The sequence below is a fragment of the Bos taurus genome, chromosome 1 (assembly GCF_002263795.3).
Source record: "Bos taurus isolate L1 Dominette 01449 registration number 42190680 breed Hereford chromosome 1, ARS-UCD2.0, whole genome shotgun sequence".
NCBI classification, from domain to species: domain Eukaryota; kingdom Metazoa; phylum Chordata; class Mammalia; order Artiodactyla; family Bovidae; genus Bos; species Bos taurus.
The window spans coordinates 102230830-102256678 of record NC_037328.1 but is presented as its reverse complement, the minus strand read 5'-3'; the positions used below and the strand labels follow the sequence as shown (position 1 = coordinate 102256678).

The 25849-nt window shown below is 36.9% G+C and overlaps 2 pseudogenes; both read right to left on the bottom strand.

Moving 5' to 3' along the window:
• Positions 1 to 2435: 2435 nt before the first annotated feature.
• Positions 2436 to 3453, bottom strand: LOC782179 (zinc finger CCHC domain-containing protein 17-like; annotated as a pseudogene).
• A 7620-nt stretch (positions 3454 to 11073) lies between these two features.
• On the bottom strand, positions 11074 to 11646 carry LOC782206 (securin-like; annotated as a pseudogene).
• Between the last annotated feature and the right edge of the window lie 14203 nt (positions 11647 to 25849).

The following is a 25849-nucleotide window of genomic DNA, read 5'->3' as shown; positions in this document are numbered from 1 at the left end:
GCAGGTCAGGAAGCAACAGTTAGAACTGGACATGGAACAACAGATTGGTTCCAAATAGGAAAAGGAGTACGTCAAGACTGTATATTGTCACCCTGCTTATTTAACTTATATCCAGAGTACATCATGAGAAATGCTGGACTGGAAGAAGCACAAGCTGGATTCAAGATTGCCGGGAGAAATACCAATAACCTCAGATATGCAGATGACACCACCCTTATGGCAGAAAGTGAAGAGGAACTAAAAAGCCTCTTGATGAAAGTGAAAGAGGAGAGTGAAAAAGTTGGCTTAAAACTCAACATTCAGAAAACAAAGATCATGGCATCTGGTCCCATCACGTCATGGGAAATAGATGGGGAAACAGTGGAAACAGTGTCAGACTTTATTTTTGGGGGCTCCAAAATCACTGCAGATGGTGACTGCAGCCATGAAATTAGAAGATGCTTATCCCTTGGAGGAAAAGTTATGACCAACCTAGATAGCATATTGAAAAGCAGAGACATTACTTTGCCAAGAAAGGTCCGTCTAGTCAAGGCTATGGTTTTTCCATTGGTCATGTATGGATGCGAGAATTGGACTGTGAAGAAAGCTAAGTGCTGAAGAATTGATGCTTTTGAACTGTGGTGTTGGAGAGGAGTCTTGAGAGTCCTTTGGACTGTAAGGAGATACAGCTAGTCCATTCTAAAGGAAATCAGTCCTAGCTGTTCATTGGAAGGCACTTCCATTGGCCCCACCTCCAGTGTTGAAATGCAGGCAATCTGCGCTGGTGTTCCTCAAGGTTCAGTGTTCACAAAGCTGCCAGCATGGATCCTTGGGTGCCAATATGTTGAAGAAGTCAGGAACCCAGAACACAGTACCTGGACCTTCTGTGGGAGCAATGGAAGCAACCCAGACCCTGGCCCTGCTTCTGTGTGTACACTCCCGCAAAGCCCACAGATGCTGAGGCTGGACCCATCCCAGACACTGGAGTACCTGTTGTCTTGCTGACAGAACTCACAGAGGCAGCAACAAGAAAGAGGCGGCTATGGTGGATCTAGCCCTTTCCTTGCTTGTGCATTAATAGTGGGATTTCAGTGGCAGTACATGTTCACTGTACTGTGAGCATGCCAAAAGTGAGGTTGCTATGGTGGGCCCTGGCCCTCCGTCCTTGCATACCTTAGTGAGGACATTTTGCTTCTGTGATGGGGCCATGCTTCCTCCATGTACACCTCCCCTCCACGCCCCATCCAACCCCTTGTGGACCATACCACACTCAAGCCACTTCAGGCTGTTTCTGTGCAGCCAGCCCCAGTCCTCTGAAGCCCAGGGTTCAGCACCCAGACCCTGCATGTACCAGCAGGTGCATATATGGGCTGAGGATTTCAGTAAGGTAGCATGGATCCTCTGTGACCTCTGCCACCCCACCTAGTCTTTTCTTACAATTAGATTACCTTCGTAGTTCACTGTTGAGTCTCTGCCCCAATTATGGCTACCCTAGATAGAGTGCCATGCTGTGATGTGGAGTAAGCAGGGCCTGAGAATTAACTTGGCTTAGGCTAAGGTGTGGGATTGGACAGTGACCTCTTTCTTCCCTTCCTGGGGTGCCAGTGTACATATGCTCTTTATGAGTGGAATCCAAGAGTCTTACTGGCATTCTGTTGGTCTCAGTGGTCCTCCAACAAGACAAGAGGGTTTGTTTCTATATCTCTGTTCTTTGTAAAGATGCTTATATACTTTCTGGATCACCAGCCCCTTTTCTTTACCTCGGTTCTATCATTCTACTGCTAATATGCCCACTTACGTTTACTAACAATTACATTAAATTTTGCAGTTAGAGTAACTGAAATGTGCAAAAGGGAGAAGACATTGAATAAGAGGATTACTATTTGAGCATTTTATAGATTAGAAAGACTACTGATATCTGTCAGATATGACTGGGATAACATCAGAAACAAGAACTGCATGCACAGCTTATACTGAGGAGAGATATTAACAGTCAAATCTATTGACATAGGCCAAATAATGAGAGTTTTTTTTTTTTAGTACTAGGAATTTAAACATAAACCTGAAATGAAACCAATTGCCTCACAATGAAGTAAATACAAAGTAAACCAGTGATTTTGGCTTGAGATGTCTGGTTGAGTGGTCTGATGGATCGTCACAACAGGCTAAGTCACTGCAAACAACGGTTTCCTGGCTGTGACCACCAGCTGTCACTTCTAACAGGGCAGAATCATTTTAAGGGAATGGAAAAAGTGAGCACCACTTCTTACCGTGTTCTCCCTCATACTGCCATTCTCCCTCTGCCTGCGTCCTGGATGTAGCAGAGACCATCCACCAACCAGGACAGGGTAGGTAGGCCAACAGGGAGGGGCCAATCACTCTGTTCACCTACAGCCAGACTCACCCCTACAGCACTTCCTGTGGCTCTAGCCTGGACTCCTGTACAGGAATCTGGCTCTGGAAGTGGCAGCTGGAGAGGGTAATAAGACCTCCTGCTGCATGAAATTGGGTGAATGAATGGGTGAGCTGCAGGGGTCACTTGCAAAGCGACCAAGAGTGATAAGGAAACAACTCATTCAGGCAGATGCTTTTGAAACCTAACTCCTAAACTTGCCTGTGGCATGAAGAATGGCATCTCTCATGGGAGAGAAGAGGGTGAGAAGCCATATTCTCACTACTGAGTCTTTCTAGGAGCCAGGGCTTCAAACCACAGACTCCTGGTTCCTTCTCTCAACCACCCCCTCTACTTTCCACTCTCCTTGTGCTTCTTCTTTGTCTTCTTCTTTGCTGACCTGCTGTCCTTTGATGTGTGCCTTGTCCTCTTGCCTGTATCACTCTCAGAGACTGAGCTGTCAGAGTCAGATGACTTCCTGTCTCTATGTTTACATTTCTCCTTTCTTTTTCTAGAAGAATTTCTCATGGGGTCAGGCTTTTCAAACTCTGTTGACTTTGCCTTTTCCTTCTCTTCCTCATAGGAGAGTACTTGGTCCCACCTGGTTGCATGAAACAATCCTTTGCAAAGTGGCTTTTACAGCAACACTTCTTGCAGGTGGTGTTCAGGACAGCCTCAAGGGTGATCTTCTGCCCAGTGTAATCCTGGAAGGACCTCCTCTGCCTCTCTTCTTGCTCAGTGATAATGTTGTTGGGATCAAGGTCCTTCCCAGTCCCTTAGTTGACAGCCTTCATGGAGAAGGATAATTTTATCCTATCATTTTTTGTCTCTCGGCCAGTAAACTTCATCCACACTTTGTCGCCAACATCTACTATCTCAGAGGGCTTATCCACGCAATAGGATGACATGTGAGTTCAAATCAGACCTTGCTTCTGACAGCCTGGAATTTTGATAAAGGCTCCATAGTCTATGACTTAGCAACCTCTCCTTGGAAAACAGTGTACAGAGCAGGCAAGTTCTCCATGGTCTCGGGTCTTCCTGAATTCATCCTTAATGTTCTATAGCTCCTCCATTTCTCTTCTGCTAAAGCTAATTGAAGTGTTTCGGTGTCAGCCTCTGGTCTTCCCCTTGCAGCATTAATGACAGATTTTTAATCACACAGAACTACCTCTTGTCCTTAAAGTATAATTCCAGAAATCAAGAATGGAAACCCATTATCCAAAAATATTGTATTTACTTCCTTAAATCATAATTTTCTTGGTTTCAAGGTCAGCTATAGGACACAAATGAAAGAAAAGAAACAAAAAATAAAGCTGGATGTATGGAGGTATAAATTTAAATAATCTCATTTTATATATGTTTTATTATAGTAGTTAACATCTAAATTTATTTCCTACAATCAGCAAGAAATAAAGAGTTTGAGATTAAATCAGATTAGATTATATTTTGAGTATTCTGTTGGTCACTTTGTGCAATAAACGGGGGGAGTACATGCTATTTGTTTGAAGAACATCTGTCCTACCCTTGCAACAACATCAACATTCAAGTTAGTGCCAACAAGCCCAAGTGAATTGCTTTTGAAATGTCATGAGCCTACATTTCTCTTTCAAGGCCACTAACAGAAAAAGAATTTTTGAAAAATCACCAAAAGATAAATCTGCAAAGGAAAATGACTAAAAGTCATGTAACACAGAAAAAATAGCATTCAAAACAGAGAAACATGATCATAAAAATCATTTAATAACTGAAAATGTACAATGTTATGTAAATCTAGGTTGCTTATTATAAAAAATAATTTATTGATTGAAATAAAATTCACTACTTGAAATATTTTGAATATTTCAGGTTGTGTTCCAGTTACCTTGATGTTAAGGAAAAAAGAATTTATATTTAAAAACTAGTTCCCACAAACAATTACCTCAAAGATAAAACACTTTAATATTATAATAACATCCTGGAAGAGTTATTGGAGCAAATTGTTGAAGTAAGATAAAACAGCTGGCATTATGGAATAAAAATAGTTTCCAGTAAAGAAGAGAAAATGAAGGGAGTTCACATATACTAAGCCTTGGTATAAAATACTGTGCTATACTCTTATCTCATTATTTTATTTTACCCCCTCCCCCTGAAAAATGAACACTGCTCTAGAGTTACAGGTGTGGAAGGCAAGGTTCAATGACAGTCTGTGAAAGAGCTAGAGATTTCTATCTCCAAAGTCCATGTTCTTTGCATGAAAGCATAAATACCTGGAGTTTAGCCTATCATATATTTTAAACAGTAAATAACAATTTCATGCCCAATATAATCATGAATAAGCTCCAGCACTATCTGAATCACCAGGGTGAATTCCCAGAGTTCATCAGGTCATTTTTATTTATAAAGATATTAACTTGATACTGAGAGTGTACATGCAGGAATCACGTCTTAGCAGCAGTGTATAAGTTTCCAATGAGGCACTTTGCCAAGGATACTTTGTTTTTCTCTTAACCATGGAGACTGGAAATGCAGAAAGGTGGTAAAATTTTTTGAATTAAGTAGATAATGAAAAATGCACATAAAAGATAAAAATTGTTGCATGTCCATGGGCATCTGTACAATCTTAAGTGTATCTAAGACTCCTTAACCATCTCCAGAAATTCTAAAATAATCCATATATAGATAAGTCTGTGATACCAAATCAGTTCAGTTCAGTCGCTCAGTCCTGTCCGACTCTTGGAGACCCCATGGACTGCAGCACGCCAGGCTTCCCTGTCCATCACCAACTCCTGGAGCTTGCTCAAACTCATTTCTATTGAGTCGGTGATACCATCCGACCATCTCATCCTCTGTCATCCCCTTCTACTCCTGCCTTCAACCTTTCCCAGGATCAGGGTCTTTTTGAATGTGTCAGTTATTTGCATCAGGTGGCCCAAGTATTGGAGTTTCAGCTTCAACATCAGTCCTTCCAATGAGTATTTAGGACTGATTTCCCTTAGGAGGGACTGGTTGGATTCCCTTGCAGTCCAAGGGACTCTCAGGAGTCTTCTTCAATACCACAGTTCAAAAGAATCAGTTCTTCAGCTCTCAGCTTTCTTTATAGTCCAACTCTCACATCCATACATGACTACTGGAAAAATCATAGCTTTGACTAAATGGACCTTATTTGCCTTTGACTCTATAGAGGCAAATAATGTCTCTGCTCTTTAATATGCTGTCTAGGGCATAGCTTTTCTTCCAAGGAGCAAGTGTCTTTAAATTTCATGGCTGCAGTCATCATCTGCAGTGATTTTGGAACCCAAGAAAATAAAGTCTGTCACTGTTTACATTGTTTCTCCATTTATTTGCCATGGATACCAAATAGCAGCTATAATATTTACTTTAATGGTTAATTCTTCCAAATAAATGACCAAAAGTGTACCACTGTGACATTCAAAACTGTAGCATTCAAGATTTTTCATAGACAGCTCTTCCCTTTGCTGGCTACCCATTCTCTTTACCCTGAATCATTACCTAAATCTTGCTTATGGAAACTGCACTAAAATAAACATTTAACTCAACAACTGAATATGGTCAAATCAATACCTTACTGATTCTAAGGTAATTCAAGGGCTTAGAAATTATTACAGTATGTCTCTGATATATGCTTATTAATTTGGTTAACAGAGGGCAGATAGCTCTTTAAACAGTTTATGAAATACTGTTAAAAAAATTCTAGACCTTAATATTTGCTTCATATCTATGGAGAAATGAAAGATTATTCCATAAACAGTGTTAGAAAAAGAGGGTAGTCACCTGGAGAAGAATGATATGTTGCATTTTTACCTCACCTTTTCTCTAAAATTGGACTCATATGTCAGGATTTATAAGAGGGGGAAAAAGCAAGAATCAAAATAGTGCACATAAAATGCAGCATGAACATATATTACAATCTGAAAAAATAGCATTCTACTGAAAACCATATATATATTTATATTTATGTTACATATGTTACATATATGCACTATACACACCCACCCATATGCACACACCAGGTATTATTTCTAGAGTCTTTTCCTTTTTACTCCTGCTGAACTTCATGAGGCATTCATCTTGGAAGGCTGCTTGGTCCAGAAGAAAGAACTAGAATAAGAATTAGTAGCTCTGTATATGGAGAAGGCAATGGCACCCCACTCCAGCACTTTTGCCTGGAAAATCCCATGGGCGGAGGAGCCTGGTAGACTGCAGTCCATGGGGTCACTCAGAGTTGGACACGACTGAGCGACTTCACTTTCACTTTTCACTTTCATGCATTGGAGAAGGAAATGGCAACCCACTCCAGTGTTCTTGCCTGGAGAATCCCAGGGACAGGGGAGCCTGGTAGGCTGCCGTCTCAGGGGTCGCACAGAGTCAGACATGACTGAAGCAACTTAGTAGCAGCAGCTCTGTATACAAGTCTCAGCTTTAACATTTCCTGACCATATAATCTTGGGTAAGTACTTGAACCTCTTTGTCTCAGTTTACCTCAAGTATAAAGCAAAGATTAAAAAACCTTATTTTAATAAAATTCAGTGTGTCATAGTAGCCTCAAAACCTCTGACTTGACTTACTAGGACATACTGACTTTTAATCTTTGTTTAAACCTTATTTTAATAAAAGTCAGTGAGTCCTAGTAAGTCAAGTCAGGGATTTTGAGGCTACAAACCTAAGTCTAAGGGTTTGCTTTGTTATTTCTTGGTTTTGGGTCCTTGAAAAGTGACTTAAACCATTTACACTTAATATTCACAACTGATATCGAGGATAATATCTATCTCCTAGTGGTGCCAATAAAAACAATGAGGCTCAGAAAGTTTAAATGATTTATTCAGAGATATAAGATAGTGACAGACAGAAAAGTCTACATCTGTTGTCTGATTAAATTTAACCTATTCACAACATTGGCTACCCAGGTGGCTCACTGGTAAAGAATCTGCCTGCCAAGCAGAAAACCCAGGCTCGATTCCTGGGTCAGGACGATTCCCTGGAGGATGAAATGGCAACCCACTCCAGTATTGCTGCCTGGGAAATCCCATAACAGAGGAGTCTAGTGGGCTACAGTCCATGGGCTCACAAAAGAGTCAGACACAACTTAGTGACTAAACAACAACAAATTCATAACATTGTAGATCATATTTTCAAACAAAATGTCCTTGATAGCAATATAAAAAGATAAGGACACACATAAATTTTCTTAAATTGCTCTAGATTAGCATGAATAGTACAACTCTAATTATATAACTAAGAAAATTCTTACATACTTTGGGGATTTACAATATATTGACTTCAGAGTTTCTTATTAACATTTAATTGCCTTAAAAGCAGTGAAAGCTTGAAACATCATATGATTAATTTTTAATGACATATTTTCTATCTCTTTGAAAAAAGATATTATTTAGCAAAATAATTTGAAAATCAAAATATACAGGATTTATTTTTGTACTGGATTTTTGTGAGAGAGAAGGATTTGGAGGTAAGCTTCAGGATAACTAAATATAAATGGCACAACACAGGCTGGAAATTAGTATTAATAACTTGAATATATTTTAGCTTTGGCTAACAGCATATGTCCCTTTCTACACATTCTTTAAATTCAACTTGTTTTGGAATATTTGAAATAATTTTAATATTTGCTTTTCTCAAATTAAAACAGTACAACAAATGCTATATAATAAACATGATTCTGGCTGTAGAACCCTGACAATTCACAGTCAATCTGGCTAAGAAACTGTACACTAATTAATACAAACGGTTATCTTGAAGAACTCATATTTAGAGCATCAATGTAAAACATATCCAATGCCAAAGTCAAATTTAAGTCTATCAAATAGTTTTGTTGTTTAAATGTTTCCTTTGGTTATGACATTTTTCCCACTACCATCACATTCAAATAGTAAATTTATTTTATCAGGATGAGTTACACTTATCCTTACTATCTAAAAGATATATTTTCACATACATAAACATCAGTCAGAAATCAATGTCAAATTATGGAAACTCATTTGAATAAAGAGAAAACTAAAGGGAGTAGATGACAGTACCATATACCCATAATTGCTAAAATAAAAGTTTGAAAGCTGAGTTGATACACAAAAAAATATAACTGAATATTATTATTAAAGATAAGAGTAGAAAAAAGTCTTAGTACACTATTTTTCTTTTTTTAATTCATTAGTTTTTCTGTCATGTCTGACTCTTTGCAACCCCATGGACTATAGCCCTACAGGTTCCTCTGTCCATGGGATTTTCCAGGCAAGAATACTGGAATGGGTTGCCATTTTCTTCTCCAGGGGATCTTCCTCACCCAAGGGCTGAACCTGGGTCTCCCTGCATTGCAGGCAAATTCTTTACCAACTGAGCCACTAGGGAAGCCCAGGTACAATATAGTGAACTACAGAAGGAATTCTTTCCCATTCAGGTAAAAGATGTTTTAAGTAAAAGACTATGAAATGAAATAAAAAGCACTACAAGGTGGTTAATAGATGCTTGTTTAAGGACCAGGTAGATAACCATAATACATTCCTTACTTCCAAGCTCTACTCAGAATTTAGAAACAAGTATTTGAAAAAAACATTTCAAGATCTCTGAGTATTCTTGGTCACTGAGTTAGAACATGTTTTTAATCACTGAACCTATGCGATAATTAATGATAAAACACATATCAAGAACATGTACTTATTGAATCAAGGGCATTATCAAACTTACTTTCATTTTTTATGCAAATATAAATGAAATAAAGCCATAAATTAAAGGGTTGTTAGCATTGTGTTTTGATTTTGTGTAGGCTTGCTGGGTAAAGATCTGAATTTTATGATGCTTCATAGTGTTTACCCTCTATCACATATTCAGTCCACAACTTCTAGAATAAGTATGTTTTGAATATCCTAAATAACTGTAAAGTGTAGGAGTTACATAATTTACAGAAATAACAAGGCAATATACATGGCATTCTGTGGTTTCATCAAACATGCCTAAAAGTAAGACAAAAAACATTCTGATTATGACTTATAAAGATGCTTTTCACAGCATTCTTTATTTCTTTTGTCAAAACTGTTGGGACTGTCATTTTTTTTAATAGACAAAACTCAAATGTAGTTATTAGATGTTATGCCTTAAAGGATAATGTCTTCAAGTGTGGAACTTCAAATGAAGACTTTAAGAAGGCCATGTAAGAGTATCATGAAAATTAATTTGCTTACTGAGAGATGTAAGCAATCAGATCTGAAGACATTCATACTATCACAATAGCCAAGCTATCAGAAGATAGTTGATAAAAGCAGATGTCCCAAGCCATTCTCTGAGGCTTTCTGCTATCTAGGTTCAAGAAAAATCAATGGGAAAACTAATTTCAATTGGCAAAGAGTAAAAGATATTTCCTCACATCATTAATATGTACCAAGTATTTCATCACTGTAACTGCATAGACAAAACTTATTCAAATATTTACTTAAAATGGGTACATTTTATCACATGTAAATTTCCTCTTAAAAAGCTGCATTTCAAAGTTTATAGGAATTGTAGAAATACTGTGAATAAGAATCTAAGACTCACCCATATATAGTAACCACGGTCAGGAATTCCTTCTAGATTCAGTCTTGAAGACTTTTACAAACATGCCTTCATCAAACTAACTGAACATTAATACTGTTTCAGTATTCACCAGATGTATGTGGTCATAAAAAGGCCTGTTCAGGGTCCACACATAGATTTTAGGACCTATCAAATCTGTATGTTTAACAACTTTATGACGTGATTACTAGAATTTGCACATTTGAAAAACAGGGTTTTTGTTTCCCCAGTCCTGATTATGATTATTCTTCTACTCAGTTTTTCAAGCAAAATTCTTTCAGCTTTAGTTTCTATTATTTGGTGAAATGTCCACAGTTTTATGGACTTCTGCTTTCCAGAATTCCAAATATTAGGGTATGCACCGACGACATCCTAATCAAGAATTCAAAAAAGAATAAATACAATAAAAGGCTAAAGATCTCCTACTTTGGTTCATTACATCAGGTAATGGAGTGAAAGGAAAGAAAAATATGGCATTTGCACTTCCAATGTCACCTTCCTAGGTATAAACGCATTAAGGTTATGAACTTTGGTCAAAAACAAAGAAAAAGCTTCAAGCACTTTAGAAGCAATTTAATATCTTGAAACAAAACATGAGCAAAAACCAAAAAGGACTTTATAATTTCACTGGTGCTAGTGGTGCTCAGTCACTCAGTCATGTGTAACTCTTTGCAACCCCATGGACTGCGGCCTGCCAGGCTCCTCTGTCCATGGAATTCTCCAGGCAAGAATACTGGAGTGGCTAGCCATCCCCTTCTCTAGGGGATCTTTCTGACCCAGAGATTGAACCTGGGCCTCCTGCATTGCAGGCAAATTCTTTACTGTCTGAGCCACCAGGGAAGCTGTGTGTGTGTGTGTGTGTGCGTGTGTGTGTATACATATATATATATGTATATATATGTATATATATGTATATATACGTATATATACATACATAGACTATATACCCCATGAGGTATATAGGGGTCACACAGAGTCAGACACGACTGAGAAACTTTCACAAAAAATATATATATTCCTACCAGGGAAGCCTAATAAGCCTTTTTTTTTTCTTTCTTTTTTAGGAAGACTCTGTTAAACAAATAATTGCTTTATTAATACAAACTATTAATACATACCCAAATTATAAAGTGCTAAGAAATTTAAATATCTAAGTCATAGCAAACAGGTGGCAATTCAACATCCAGAGTTGACAGAATACTTGAGAGAGACTGCAACAGATTAGACTCCCACAGCGGAGGAGACATCTTCAGAGGCGAAAATGGGGCCAAGTGTAACAGCTGTTCAAGCTCCCTCTCCTCATCAAGGATCATGAGAGGCACTCCATTCAAGGGGAGGTGTTGCATCTGGTGCTCCTCAGGCAGGTTAAAACTCTCAAAATCTAGTGGATTGAAGGGAAAGAATTTTTCTATTTCCGAGTAGGTGTCATCTGAGGCAGGAACATAACTTTTTGCTTTAAGTCTTCTCAGCAATCTTTTTGGTAAAGAAAGTTGTCTGTTTCTGTCTGAGCGGTCCATTCATCTTAACCGATTTTTCTGTAGCTCTGTTGACAGTTCCCAAAGTCTTTCTGGCAACTTTTGGTAAAGCTGGTGGAGCATCAAACATTTGTCAACACGTGGCATTGAAATCTGAGATCTTCCATCTAAAGCTTTGACTGAAGGCACAGACCCCATGTTCAGCCTGTCCTTAGAAGCCACATGGGTGCCTGGTTCATATATACATGTATGTGTGTATATATATATATATATATATATATATATACTATTCCTCCTTCTCTCTCTTCCTTTGCTCCATCTATCCACACAGATGTAGTTTTCTAAGAGTATTTCCTGGCTGGCAAAACTGGTGGTAAGGAAGAAATAAGGAGAGAAAGGGTCTTATTAATATATATGTAAGAACAGTGATGTAGAATTTTAAAATTTTAATGTGATCACAAATATTAATGTTTTTAAAACTGGGGAAAAGAGACCAGACAACTAAGGAGTAACAATGCATCATTTTGTTGAAATTCTTTTATTCTTTATCTGTTTTGCATAATATTTTGCTTCCTGCCTACCATTGCTGTCTTTCTTCTCTCTCCCTGACTCCTGACCTTTCATTCTACTTCACACTTTCTTGTTTCTTGCATTTATTAATCCGTATATAATATGATTGCTTTCTCTTCAGGTGAACAGCTTATCAAGTTTTTATAGTTATGTACTTTAAATATTTTGGAGGACAAGATTTGACATAAAGTGGATACCACTTAATAACAAGCTGTATTTAATTGCATTTACCTCTACTTGTTTTAAACTGATCTTTGTCCAGTACAAAAATCCTATGATAACCATCCATAAAAATTATGAGATAGCACACACAATTTCAGGGTCAGCTTTTCCGCACGTGGTTGAAAACACCTGCTCTTCCGAGGCATATACATTAAGTAAAACCCAAGATTTAGAATACAAATACTCTTGGAATATAAGTCTGTCAGACTTTGCAAGGGAAAGATAAATATTTCATTTATTCAATTTGTTCTTGCCTTTAAAAGAAAAATACTTTTGAGAATGGCTGATAAAGAACATCCAGCACTTGTTTTCATGGAAATCGATGCTCTGTGAAGCCATTTACTAAACAGCACCTTGATTGCCTGAAAGAGTCAATGTGTCTTATAAAGAGATGTTTCCAGGAAGCACAAAGAAAGTCTAGTACATTTACACAGTGCCATTTTTTTAAAATAGGCTAAATAATTTGTTAACATGGTTTATCTTTCAAAACATTTTGAAAACAGAAGACTTTTAAAGTTGAATAATCATTTTAGCAAGGTGAATCCTTCAGAGATAACAGAAAATTCTTGGGAGATACAATTAAAGTTATGACAAAGTACAAATTAAAAATTGAGCACATACTCCAGTATGAAAGCTTCCACATATCTAGATATAATTCTGAAGAAACTTACATAATAAAGCTGTCATTTCTTAGACAATGTCATTTCATGAAATTACAGACTTTTCTTATCATGGTTATATTTTATTAAAATTATAAATTTACTTTCTCATTCACAATCGTTTTAGTCACCAATTTTAATTTTGATACTCTCTTAAGTCTCAGAAAATATATACATATGTACAATAGAAGTAGTAGGTATGTATGTGTATATATGTAATATGTATACAGGTATATGTGAATAGATAAAACAACCATATAGGTATGTGGATATGTACAGTAGGCATATAAGTATGCAGAGGGTAATGTGTGTGTGTGTGTGTGTGTGAATGTATTGATAGGGACTTTGTTTTGACTCTACATCCTGTAAAATGTAAGTCCTTAATAGGTAGGTAATGAATGACTTAAGTTCCAAAATTTAGTATTAAACTTAAACTGAAAAATCTTTTTGTATCCTTGAAAATATACTATTCAACTATTCAAATGTGGCTATTTCAGTTATCCTCAAATATGAACTTTTCTTCTGAATCTCATGCCACAGGCTTTACTATTTTCTTGAGATGAATAAGGACTACCTTATTGCACAATACTACTGACCTACAACCTATTATATAACCTAAGTTAAAAAACATCCTAATAGGACATTCGTTTTCTAACTTCAAGATAATCCACCATGAACAACCGGCTTTCAAAGTGTCCTTCATAAGTTATTTTTCACACGATATTATAAATAATAATATTGCAATATTCTTATTCAGGTAAACATTTTCATAAACTTTTATGCATATAATGGCAATATTATATGAAACAAAAACAATATAAGGCTAAAATATGTGATTCATTTACTCAAAAAAGCATGCTCCCAAGCATTGCTCTAGGAACCAAGAATAAAAAATAAGACAGATATGATCCATGTTTTGATAGAAATTAGTCTATCAAATTAACAAGACTATGACATTATTTACATAATGATACAACACTCTTAGTCACATTCCATCTTGTGATAGAGGTGCTTTAAATTAGGTAAACATTAACAGAATTAACCTAGAATGAAAGAGCTATAAAGATATTACTAAGTATACACTAAGATTTTACTAAGTAATATATTAAGATTTTACTGAGATATCGTCTAGCTTTATCTTTTTATGTGCCAGTGATTCTACATGGTCTCAAATCCCTGACCTCAGCACCTGGAGATCAGGCTGCTGATCAATACAAACCTCACCATCTCCCCTCCTGCCATCAGAAGATACATTCTCTGCTAAATACCCAGGAATGTTATAAGTCTCTCTAAACAATTGCTCTCATACTGCCTTGTTTCACTTCTCCCCTAATCCTCACAGTCTTCCTTTAATGCTTATAAATTTCCAGTTTTCTCAGTATTTTTAAACTATTGGCCAATCAGAAATCCTGAGAGAATCCCATTGACTGCCTAAATGTGTCTAAACTGGGAAAGCATGTGTCTAAAATGGGAAAGCATGACTTCTAGAGAGGTTCATCTGAAGGGCTGAATCTAGGGTGACACATAAAGTTAGGCACATTGCTCTCAGTAAGTCACACCCACTCCCTCTCCCTAAGGCCATATTCAGAAGTCTCACTGTAATGGGAATAACTCTCTGATCTCCAGGATGAGCTGTCTGTAAGGATGCTCCATCATTCTATGTCAAATGAGCTTTCTCATTCAAATACTACATAATCCTAAACGCAATGAGTAAACATTAAATGGTTTCAGACAGGGGAGTAACATAGTCACATTTGAATTTTAGAAAACCCTCTAAATGCACGTAAGGAAGATACACTGAATAGTATGCAGCAGAAGTAACCTACTGCTGGTGGCAATTCAAGAGAAGGATGTTTGCTTGGATCTAGATAGTGACTGTGAGCATGAAGAAAAGTGCCAGATCTGAAGTAGGAGACAAAGTCCTTGCTGTGACCTAAAAAGCCGAAGCTGGTATGGTTAAAGAATATTTTTTCCTTGCCGTGAGGAAGTTGACTTCTAGCAGCAGCAGCAAGGAAAACAAAAGAGTAAAAATACCTATCTTAGAAGGTGAGTAGTGCGTTGAACAAAGAAAAAAGTAAATAAAGTAGCATAGATCACAAAGGTGGGGATAAGGGTTGTATAATGAAATATCCTGATCAGATGATGCATCTTCAAGAACAGGTGATCTAGGTAACACCTCAAGGCAGTAAGGAATTGAACCACAGGCAAATTGAAGCAAATACGGTGGGCAGCGGGGTAGGAGGCAACAGACATCGTAAGCAGGGACACTAACCCAGTGTGGGAGGGATGACCAGAGCATGAGAGCTCTGCAGAGAGGCTGCATGGGCCTGGGCGCTCTGCCCTCCATGTTTGCTAGCCAGCCTCCGCTCTCACCTCACTCCCTGGATGGGCCAGAGCCAGGAGAAGCACAGGTGCAGCCCCTGGGCCCCATCACCTTTGACCTCCATCCTAGTACCTGGGGGCTCCCTGAGTTCCCGCCTCCGCTTCCAGGACCTGGGGAGCCTCCTTCCCTGCCGACCTAGTGCTGCTGTTGAAGTGAGTGAGACCCGGAAGTTGTGGAGGAAAGAGACTGGAGGGGTTGGAGGTAGGCCTGAGGTCCACGCGGTGTCCCTGCGGTGAGGACAGAGCTGAGGACCGGAAGGTGAGATGCTGCCTCCCGGCTCCTCAGCACCTGGCCTCCTCCTCTGAGGAAGCCTGTGCTATAGCTAGAGCTGCGCAAGTCGCGTGAGTGTGGGGCTTGGCCTGTGGGGCCTGGTAGACAATTATGGGATTTCAGCTTTTCCTCGAGACAAGTGAGAGCCATTCAGTTTTGAGCAGAGAAATAACACTATCCGGTTTAATGAGGCCCCTGGCTGTTGTGTAGGTATTGCTTATAGAGGTGGAGAAGTTTGTTGAGACAACTGAGCATCATTTGGTGATGTGTCCCAGGATAGTAGTGATGAAGGTGGTGAGAAGTGGATCCTGGAGTCAGGGATGTACATAGAGATTTTTGTAAATGGAAGAGGAAGCAGGAAAGAAACAACAATCTGTTTATATGTTTCATTCTCTTTATGCCCCCTGCCTGGCACCAGTTCTCAGGTTACGTGTGTCCCATCACCACTTTCTCTTCTTGTGTGCTTTTGTTCTTCTTTATTGATGATGTTAAACAAACCAAGTATAGTTAAACCTCAACTTTAAAGAGTGAAACATGTTTACTTTCTTTGGGCTTTCTTCTCAGTCACAACATTCAATTTTAAGTCCCCAGAAATCAGCAGAGACCAGGATACATAAAGTCAAACACAGCCTTTCTCAGATTAAGGCTGTGTTCCTTCTATTAATACATTGGTGTTTTATGAATTAGGTGCATTCAGTCCCTGGGAGTAAGGTTGAAAACACAGAATCGGATTTTTTTTTTTTTTTTTTACTGTTTTGAACGGTTTAATGATTATCATTTATTTTGAAATTTCCGATAGTCTTATAGAGAAAATATATGATTTTTCTATTTATCAAAAGTGATCACATCTTTATATAAGATGAAGAAACATTTTATCAGATTATGCATTATTTGGTGTCATCTGATTCTTTTTATTCTCCCATACATTGCAACCATTTATAATCATTTATGTGTTGCAATTTCTTTTTTCTTTTTAATATAGTGGGAATGACTTTTTTGTTTCACTTGAAAGAAGAAACTTTTGGTGGTGGACTGAGTGTCCAGGGAAGGGAAGGAGAGAGTTAGGGATTTATTGTTTATTGACACTTTTTAGTTTTAGATTGGGCTTCCCTGATAGCTCAGTTGGTAAAGAATCTGCCTGCAATGCAGGAGACACCGGTTCTGTAGATTCACAGGTAAGTTGTAAGGAATAATATAGAAATATCTCATGTATTCTTTACCTAGTTTCCCTCATGGTAACATTTGAAAAAAAATTATGATACAATATGACAACCAAGATATTTATATTGATACAGTCAAGATGCAGAACATTTCCATAGCTACAGGGATCCTGTTTGTTGTTCTTTTATGTGCTGTGCTGGGCTGTCATGCCCAACTCTTCATGATCCCATGGACTATACCTGCCAGGCTCCTCTGTCCATGGGATTTTTACTGCCAGGAATACTGGAGTGGGTTACCATTTCCTCTTCCAGGAGATCTTCCAGACCCAGGAATCAAACCCACATCTCCTGCTTCTCCTGCACTGGCAGGCAGATTCGTTACCACTGCATCACCTGTGAAGCCCTGTGTTCTTTTGCAGCCATACCCAATTTGCTCCAAGTAACTATCTTCTAAATCCCAGCAACAACTCCTCTGTTTTCCATTTATATATAATTTTGTCATTTCAAGAATGTTAACATAAATAGAGTAACTTACCTTTTAGGATTAGCTTTTTTCACCCAGCATATTTCTCTGGAGATTTATCCAAGTTGTGTGCATTAGTAGTTCTTTTTTAATGTCTGAGTAATTTTTCATGGTATAGATATTACACAGCTACTTTAACTGTTCACCAGTTGACCATCTGGGTCATTTCCAGTGTTTAGGCTACTACTAATAAAGCTGATATAAAATATTTATATACAGGTTTTGTTGTGAACATACATGTTCATTTCTCTAGGATAAATGTCCAAGAGTGCAATTTCTGAGTAGTATGGTAGTTGCATGTTTAGTTTTATAAAAACTGAAACACTTTTTGAAGTGACTGTACCATTTTACATTCTCATCAGCAGTGTATGAGTGATCCAGTTTCTATGAATCCTTACCAGTATTTGGTGCTGTCACTATTATTTTATTTTAGGCATTATGGTAACTAATATCTCACTCTGGTTTTAATTGACATTTATTTGCCATCTGTATGTCCTCATTAATGAAAAGTCTCTTCTGCCCATTTTCTAATTGGATTATTTGTTTTTATTATTATTATCATTGAGTTTTGAGACTTCTTTATACATTCTAAACACTTGACCTTTGTTGCTGGTACTTCCAATGCTATGTTGAATGAGTGGTGAGAGTGGATATCCTTATCTTGTTCTTTGTAGATTTAAACATTTACTCTTTGGCTATTAAATATAATGTTAGCTATACATATTTTTTTGTTGTGGATGCTTTGCATCAAGCTTATTCTTATTTTTGTCATATATGGATGTTAAAATTTGCCAAAAGCTTTTGCTATATATGTTGATATAAGCATTTTGAGCTAAGGAGTAGATAGGCCCCAGACAGAAGAGCTGCAAATGCTAATTCTTTGAGATGGGATACTAATGAGAGCATTGAGCCCTGGGCTGGGTGCATTTGTGTGGATTTCCCAGCCTGACACATGCACAGAGAAGGCCCTCAGTCTAGGAGAAGGACAAAAGGAGGAAGAAGATGACAGCTGTAATTCATATTGGCTGAGATACATGCACACTCCAGGACCAAATATGGAGATGATTGGCCAGAGACAACCTGGAAAACTGTCCCATGTAAAGACCATTAGTCACCCTCATAAAATGTAAGTCATTCAGAACCCACCTGTGTTCTTTCACTGGTACTTTGCTCCCAATAAACACTTTTATATTTTTCACAATTTTGGTTTCTTCACTGAATTCTTTCTTCAAAGACAACAAGAACCAGGGTCCTTCTTCCATCTTTTCACTGCCAGAATCAATATGAATTTTAACTTCTGTAATATGTTGATATGGTGGGTTACACTGATTTATGTTCAAATACTGACCAAGCTTTGCATATATGGAATAAACTATACTTGATTATTTCTAATTCTTTTAACTATTGTCAGATTCTACTTGCTGTTAAGGATCTCAGCCTCTGTATATATGAGGAATGTATGTTTGTAGTTTTCTTTTGGGGGGGTTCTGACTTTTTGCCTTATTTTGGTATATAAGTAGTACTAGTTTCATAAAATGAATTGGAAATTTTTGTAATCTTTTATATTTTTTTGAGTTTGTATTCATTCTTTTTTGGTAGAATCTCCAGTGAAGCCCTTTGGACCTAGGTATTTCTTTTTTGGGATGTTCAAAATTGTGAACTCAGTTTCTTTAATATTCATAGGGCTACTTAAATTACCTATTTCATATTAAATGAATTTTGAGAGCTCGTGATTCTTTTTTTTTTTTTTTTTGAAGAATTGCTCCATTTCTTCCTTGTGTCAAATCCACTTGTGTAAAGTTGTTCACAGTATTTCCTTGTTATTATTTTGATGCCTGAAGTGTCTATTGTGATATTCTCTATTTCATTCTTGATATTAGTAACTTGCATCTTTTTTGTCTTTTTTTTTTTTCTGTTTTGCTAGAGGTTTGTCCAATTTTAATATCTTTTCAAGGAACTAGCTCTTTCTTCTCTTTTCATTGATACTTCTATATTGTCTTCTGTTTTCAACTAAATTTAAATCTGCTGTTATTTTTACTATGTCTATCCTTCTGCTTGCTTTGGGTTTATATTTGTCTTCTTTTCCTAGTTTTTTAAGATTAGACTTAGATTATTGATTTGTGATATTTCTTTTCTAATATATGCACTTAGTGCTATAAACTTTCCTCTCTTCATTGCTTTAGATTTGTCCCGTAAATCTGATATGTTGTATTTGCATTTTCATTCAGTTCATTAAAAAAAGAAATTCCCTTGAGACTTTCTCCTGGGCACATGGATTATTTAGAATTGTGTTCTTTAGTTTCTAAGACTTTGGAGATTTATCTGGTGTCTTTCTACTATTGATTTCTGGTTTTACTTCATTATGGTCAGAAAATGCACTCATGATTTCTGCTCTTTATATTTGTTTATGTCCCAGAATATGGCCTGTCTTGATGTATTTTCTGAAGACTGGCATGAAAAGAATGTATACTGCTGCTGTTCCATGAAGTCTTGTATAAATTTTAATTAGATCCAGTTGGTGTGGTACAGAGTTTATATATCCTTACTGATTTTTTTGTCTAGTTGTTCTATCAATTGTTGAGTAAAGATGGGTGAAATAGCTATAATTGTAGGTTTTTCTATTTCTACTTTTAGTTTTACTTACTTTTGTTTCATATATTTTGCAGCTTCATTTTTTGATGCATATTTATTTAGGATTTCTGGAATTGCTGTATTTTCTATTTGAATCGACTTTAATATATAATGTCCCTCTCTGTCCTTGTTAGTTTTATTTTCTCTGAAGTTGATTTGTTTTGATATTTACATCGCAACTCTCACTTTTCTTTATATAGTGTTTATATGATACATATTTTTCCATTCTTATACTTCCAGCTTTTTATACATGAAATGATTTTCTTATAGACAGCATATAGTTGGGCCATAGTTTTTAATCAAATCTAGCTTTGTGTTTTAATTGGTGTATTTATACCACTTACAGCATATTTAATATGTTAAGGCTTAAGCCTGCCTTTTTCTCCTATTTGTGTTTTTTCTTTTAATGTATCTTTCTAGTTATTTTGAACATATCTTTGTATAGTTTTTCTTAATTTATTTATTAATTGTATATATTACATTATATATACATATGTATTATCACAGTCAATTGGAGTCATTATTTTATAAAATTTTGTGAAGTATGGAAAACTCATTTCTCTATATATCCTTTATCTTCTATTTGTAATTGTTTTAAATACTTTTACTACATGCATTTGGAACCACATAGGACAGTCTTATGATATTTGCTTTAATATTCAAACTTAAAATATTCAGGAGTAGAGGGGAAATTTGTTCCATTTACCCATATTTTGCTTACCATCCATGTTCTTTTTTCCTACCTGTTGTTTCAAGGTTCCTTATTTTATCATTTACTTTCTGCTTTAAAAAAACTTCCTTTAGCTAGTTTTTTAGGGGAGATCTTTTGATGACAAATTCTCTTAGTTTTTCCTCATTGGAGAGTGTTTTGATTTCCCTTTCATTTCTGAAGGATATTTTTGTTGGGTATAAGATGCTGAGTGACAGTTCCTTCCTGTTGTGCCCATTTCTTTTGTCTTCTGTGATTTCTGATAGGCAATAGTCTGTCATTTAAATTGTTTTTCCCTTACAGATATAGTGTCATTTTTCTCTGACTGATTTCAGGATATTTTCTTTGCTTTCATCTTAATTATGGTGTATCCTTAGGTTTCTCCTGTTTGTGATTATTATTTCTAGAGTCCATAGATTCATATCTCTTGTCATATTTTAAAATTTTCAGTTGTTATTTTTTCAAGTATTTTTTTCAGCACTGCCCTAGTTTCTCTCCATCCACAATTATGATGGCAAAAATACCAGATCTTTATTATAGTACAAAAGGTGTCTGAGATTTTGGATTTTTCCCATCCTACTTTTAATTAGTTCAGATGGACAATTTTTATTGTTCTGTCTTCCATGTTACTGATTCTTTCTTTTGCATCTTTCTTCTAAAATTTTCATTTGGTGGTTCTTTTTATGCTTTGTTTATTTACCAAAACTTTCTATTTATTTTCTAAATTTTTTTTTTTTTTTCAAGAGTGATCTTAAATGCTTGCTGAAATACTTTTACCATGGCTGCTTAACAACCCTTGTGAGGCAGTTGTGAGCCAACATCTCAGTGTTGCCATCTATTGATTGTCTCTTTTCATTTAGTTAGAAATCTTCCTGGTAGTTAATAATGAATGGTTTGTGATTGAAACCTGAATATTTAGTATTGTATTGTGAGAGCTTACATCTTACTTAAATCTTCTGTTTTAATTGGCTTTATGTGACACTTCTTGCTTCATTGGGGAAAATAAGAGTACCTTCTCGTTACTACTAGATAGAGGTAGAAGTCCAGTTTCCCCTACTTGGTCTGCACTGACACATGAAGGGAAGAAGGATTCTCATTTTATTGCATGAGGGTGGAGCTTCTAGCTCCCCAAGTATCTACAAATGCTGCAACAGGGGTAACCTTATTTGTGTCAGGTGATGGCAAAAGTCCCGACTTCATTAAGCCTCCTTTAACACCTTGCCAGAGGGGAAGGGGCAGGGCATCTGGTTATTACCCAGACAGGGTTCAAGTCCAGACTTCCCATGTGATCTCTACTGCAGCAATCTCAATAGGGGTGTAGAGACACGTTAGTACATACTGGTGAGGGCAGAAGTCTCTCCTCTCCACTCTGATTTTGCTAATATGGTTGGCTTTGGACTACAGTTTTGTTTGCTTTTTTACTGTAGTAGAGTGGTTATTATATAAAAGTATTTTTGTCTTATTTAGGCTCCTCCTTTCTAGGGATTTTTTTTAATCAACCAAAAATATAATAAATTGCTTATATCCATGTGATATATAGGATCTGAATATCAATATGTAAAGTAAGGTCAAATAAGGTATTACACTGAGAAGAGGCACTGAAATGAATTGTAGTGGAGGTTAAGGCTCAGAAACTCCATTAGTCCACAACTATCGTCACCAAGTACTTAAATTTCTGGGATAGGAGAAGCTTGGGAAATGCTAACGGAATTAAGAAATCTAAGAAACCTAGTCATGTTGTGCAAGTCAGGTGGAACAATCATTTAAACTTTTCTGATCTCTGTTGTGCTCATCTAAAAAAATGAGGGGGTGGATTGGTTAATCTTTCAATGAATTATTCTAGCAATGTAATTCATTCTATAGTTCTACTAAGTCATCATACGTATAGATAAATCAATATTTTTTTTCTGTTGAGTTTAGTGAAATTAAAAGAAACTTACTAATATTTAGCTGAGCAAATCACAGTATGATTCAAACATTATTCAACACTTACCAGTGACAATATTTGAGAATACATTTTCAATCAGTTTAAGTTATAAATAAAACATAAAATTATTTAAAAGTGATACAACCTATTAGAACCAATCAAAACTTGCCTGTTCTGTGTAACTATGTCTCTTATCAAGCAGTTTTTATCAGTTAATGGACCATTACCAATCCAATAAATACTGAAGTACAAAGAACTAAGCAACTCTGTGGAAAAGACAAATCATATATTTTTCACACGGTATTATAGAAAATACTCTTTGGGATTAGTAAGATATAATCCATTTAAATTACAGGCATACCTTGTTTTATTGTACTTTACGGATAATGCGTTTTTTACAAAGTGAGGGATTGTGGAAATTCTTCATTGAGTATGTCTATCAGCGCCATTTTTCCACCATTTGCTCATTTACTGTTTCTGGGTCACATTTTGGTAATTCTCACAATATTTCAAACCTATTACCAGCAAAAAAAAAAACAAACAAACAAACAACTTGCTATAGTTTCAGATGACAGTATTTTTTTAGTAGTAAGGTATTTTTAGATTAGATATGTACATTTTTTAGACATAATGCTATTAAGACTACAGTGCAGTGTAAATTCAGAGAAGGCAATGGCACCCCACTCCAGTGCTCTTGCCTGGAAAATCCCATGGACGGAGGAGCCTGGTGGGCTACAGTCCATGGGGTCACTAAGAGTCGGACACGACTCAGCGACTTCACTTTCACTTTTCACTTTCATGCATTAGAGAAGGAAATGGCAACCCACTCCCATGTTCTTGCCTGGAGAATCCCAGGGACGGGGTACCCTGGTGGGCTGCCGTCTCTCTGGGGTCGCACAGAGTCAGACATGACTGAAGCGACTTAGCAGCAGCAGCAGCAGTGTAAATTACATTTATATGGACTGGGAAACAAAAAAAAATTATGTGGCTCACTGTATTTCTATATTCACTTTATTGTGGTGCTTTGGAATCAAACTTGTAACATCTGAGGTAGGCCTGTACATGTAGCCAAGTGCTAAGTTTTTTTTTGTTTTTTTAATTAGAGTATAGTTAATTTATAATGTTGTGTTAATTGCAAGTGTACAGAAAAGAGAATCAGTCATATATATATATATGTGTGTGTGTGTGTGTATATATATACACACACTGTACACACACAATCTTTTTCAGATTCTTTTCCCACGTAGGTTATTACAGAATATTGAGTAGATTTCCCTGTGCTAATGGCAGATCTTTGTTAGTTATTTATTTTATATCTGTTAATCCCAATCTCCTAATTTATCATGTCTCACCACCTTTCTCCTTTGGTAACCATAGATTTGATTTGAGATCTATCAGCCTGCTTCTGTTTTGTAAAAAGTTTCATCCGTCTCATTTTTATTAGAGTCCACATATAGGTGATATGGATTATATTTGTATTTCAGATGATATTTGTATTTCTCTGTCTGACTTACTTCACTTAGTATGATAATATTAAGTTCGTCCATGAGGTACTAAGTTTTTGTGTAGCCTTAAATTTCTTACTCACTAGAAGTGTGACCTCTGACAACTCATATTTTCACCAGTTCCTCAACTGTAAAATGATGGCAGTTCAGTAAGTCTATCTTAGATATTCATTTCAGTTTTAAAGCTTTATGATTGTATGACTCAGATTCACTTATTTGTAATTCAGTTATTTGTGGTAAAATACCAAGGGTCAAATTCCATCACTAAAAGAATGTTTCATTCTGCTTTATCACAGCCATACCCAGTTATATATACCCCTTTGCGTCACCTCGGTGCCTTTTCCTGCGCCTTCACTTTACAGTTCTCTTTGGCAAGTCCTCTGTGCCAAACAGTTACTGCTCACATGCACAGTTGCCTCTTTGGCCTGATTATCAATTAGAACTGTTCTACTTCCATGATATTAAACTTAGAATATTTCCCTGCCACTTTCATAGTCCCACCATTCCTTCTCCTCTTGTTGTTCAGTCACCCAGTTGTGTTCAACTCTTTGCAAATACATAGCCTGCAGCACCCCAGGAGTCCCTGTCCCTCACCGTCTCCTGGAGTTTTCCCAAGTTCATGTTCATTGCATTGGTGATGGCCGCCATTCAGCCATCTCATCCTCTGACACCCTCTTCTCATTCTGCATCAATCTTTTCCAGCATCAAGAACTTTACAAATGAATCATCTATTTTCATTAGATGACCAAGATACTGGTGTTTCGGCATCAGTCCTTCCAGAGAATATTCAGGATTGAGCTCCCTTAAGATTGACTGTTTTGATCTTCTTGTGGTACAAGAGACTTTCAGGAGTCTTCTCCAGCACCACAGTTCAAAGGCATCAATTCTTTGGTGTTCTGCTTTCTTTGTGGTCCAGCTCCACAACCATATGTGACCACTGGGAAGACCATAGCTTTGACTATATGGACCTTTGTCAGCAGAGTAACGTCTCTGCTTTTCAACACACTGTCTAGGTTTGTCATTGATTTCCTGTCAAGAAGCTATCATCTTATGATTTCATGGTTGTATTCACTGTTTGCAGTGATTTTAGAGCCCAAGAAGAGAAAACCTGTCACTACTTCCACCTTTCTATTTACCATGCAGTAATGGGGCCAGACGCCATGATCTTAGTTTTGTTTAATTATTTAGTCTTATGCCAGCTCTTTCACTCTCCTCCTTCACCCTCATCAAGAGACTCTTTAGTTCCTCTTCACTTTCTGCCATTAGAGTGGTATCATCCATATATCTGAGGTTGTTGATGTTTCTCCCGCATATCTGAGGTTGTTGATGTTTCTCCCGCCTATCTTGATTCCAGCTTGTGATTCATCCAGCCCAACATTTCTCATGATGTGCTCAACATTTAGGTTAAACAAACAGGGTGATGGCAGAAAGTTCTGTGGTAGTCCTTTCTCGATCTTGAACCAGTCACTTGCTCCTTACAGGGTTTTAACTGTTGCTTCTTGACCTGCATACAAATTTCTCAGGAGACAGATAGATGGTCTGGTATTCCCATCTCTCTAAGAGCTTTCCACAGTTTGTCATGATTCACATAGTCAAAGGCTTTAGTGTAGTCAATGAGACAGAGATAGGCTTTAGTGTAGTCAATGAGACAGAGATAGATGTTTTTCTGAAATTTTCTTGCTTTCTCTATAATCCAGCAAATGTTGGCAATTTGATCACTAGTTCCTCTTTCTTTTCTAAACCCAGCTTGGACATCTGGAAGTTCTTGGTTTGCATAATGCTGAAGCCTAGCATGCAAGACTTTAAGCATGACCTTACTAGCATGGGAGATGAGTGCAGTTGTCCGATGGTTAGCACATTCATTGGTACTACACTGGATTCGTT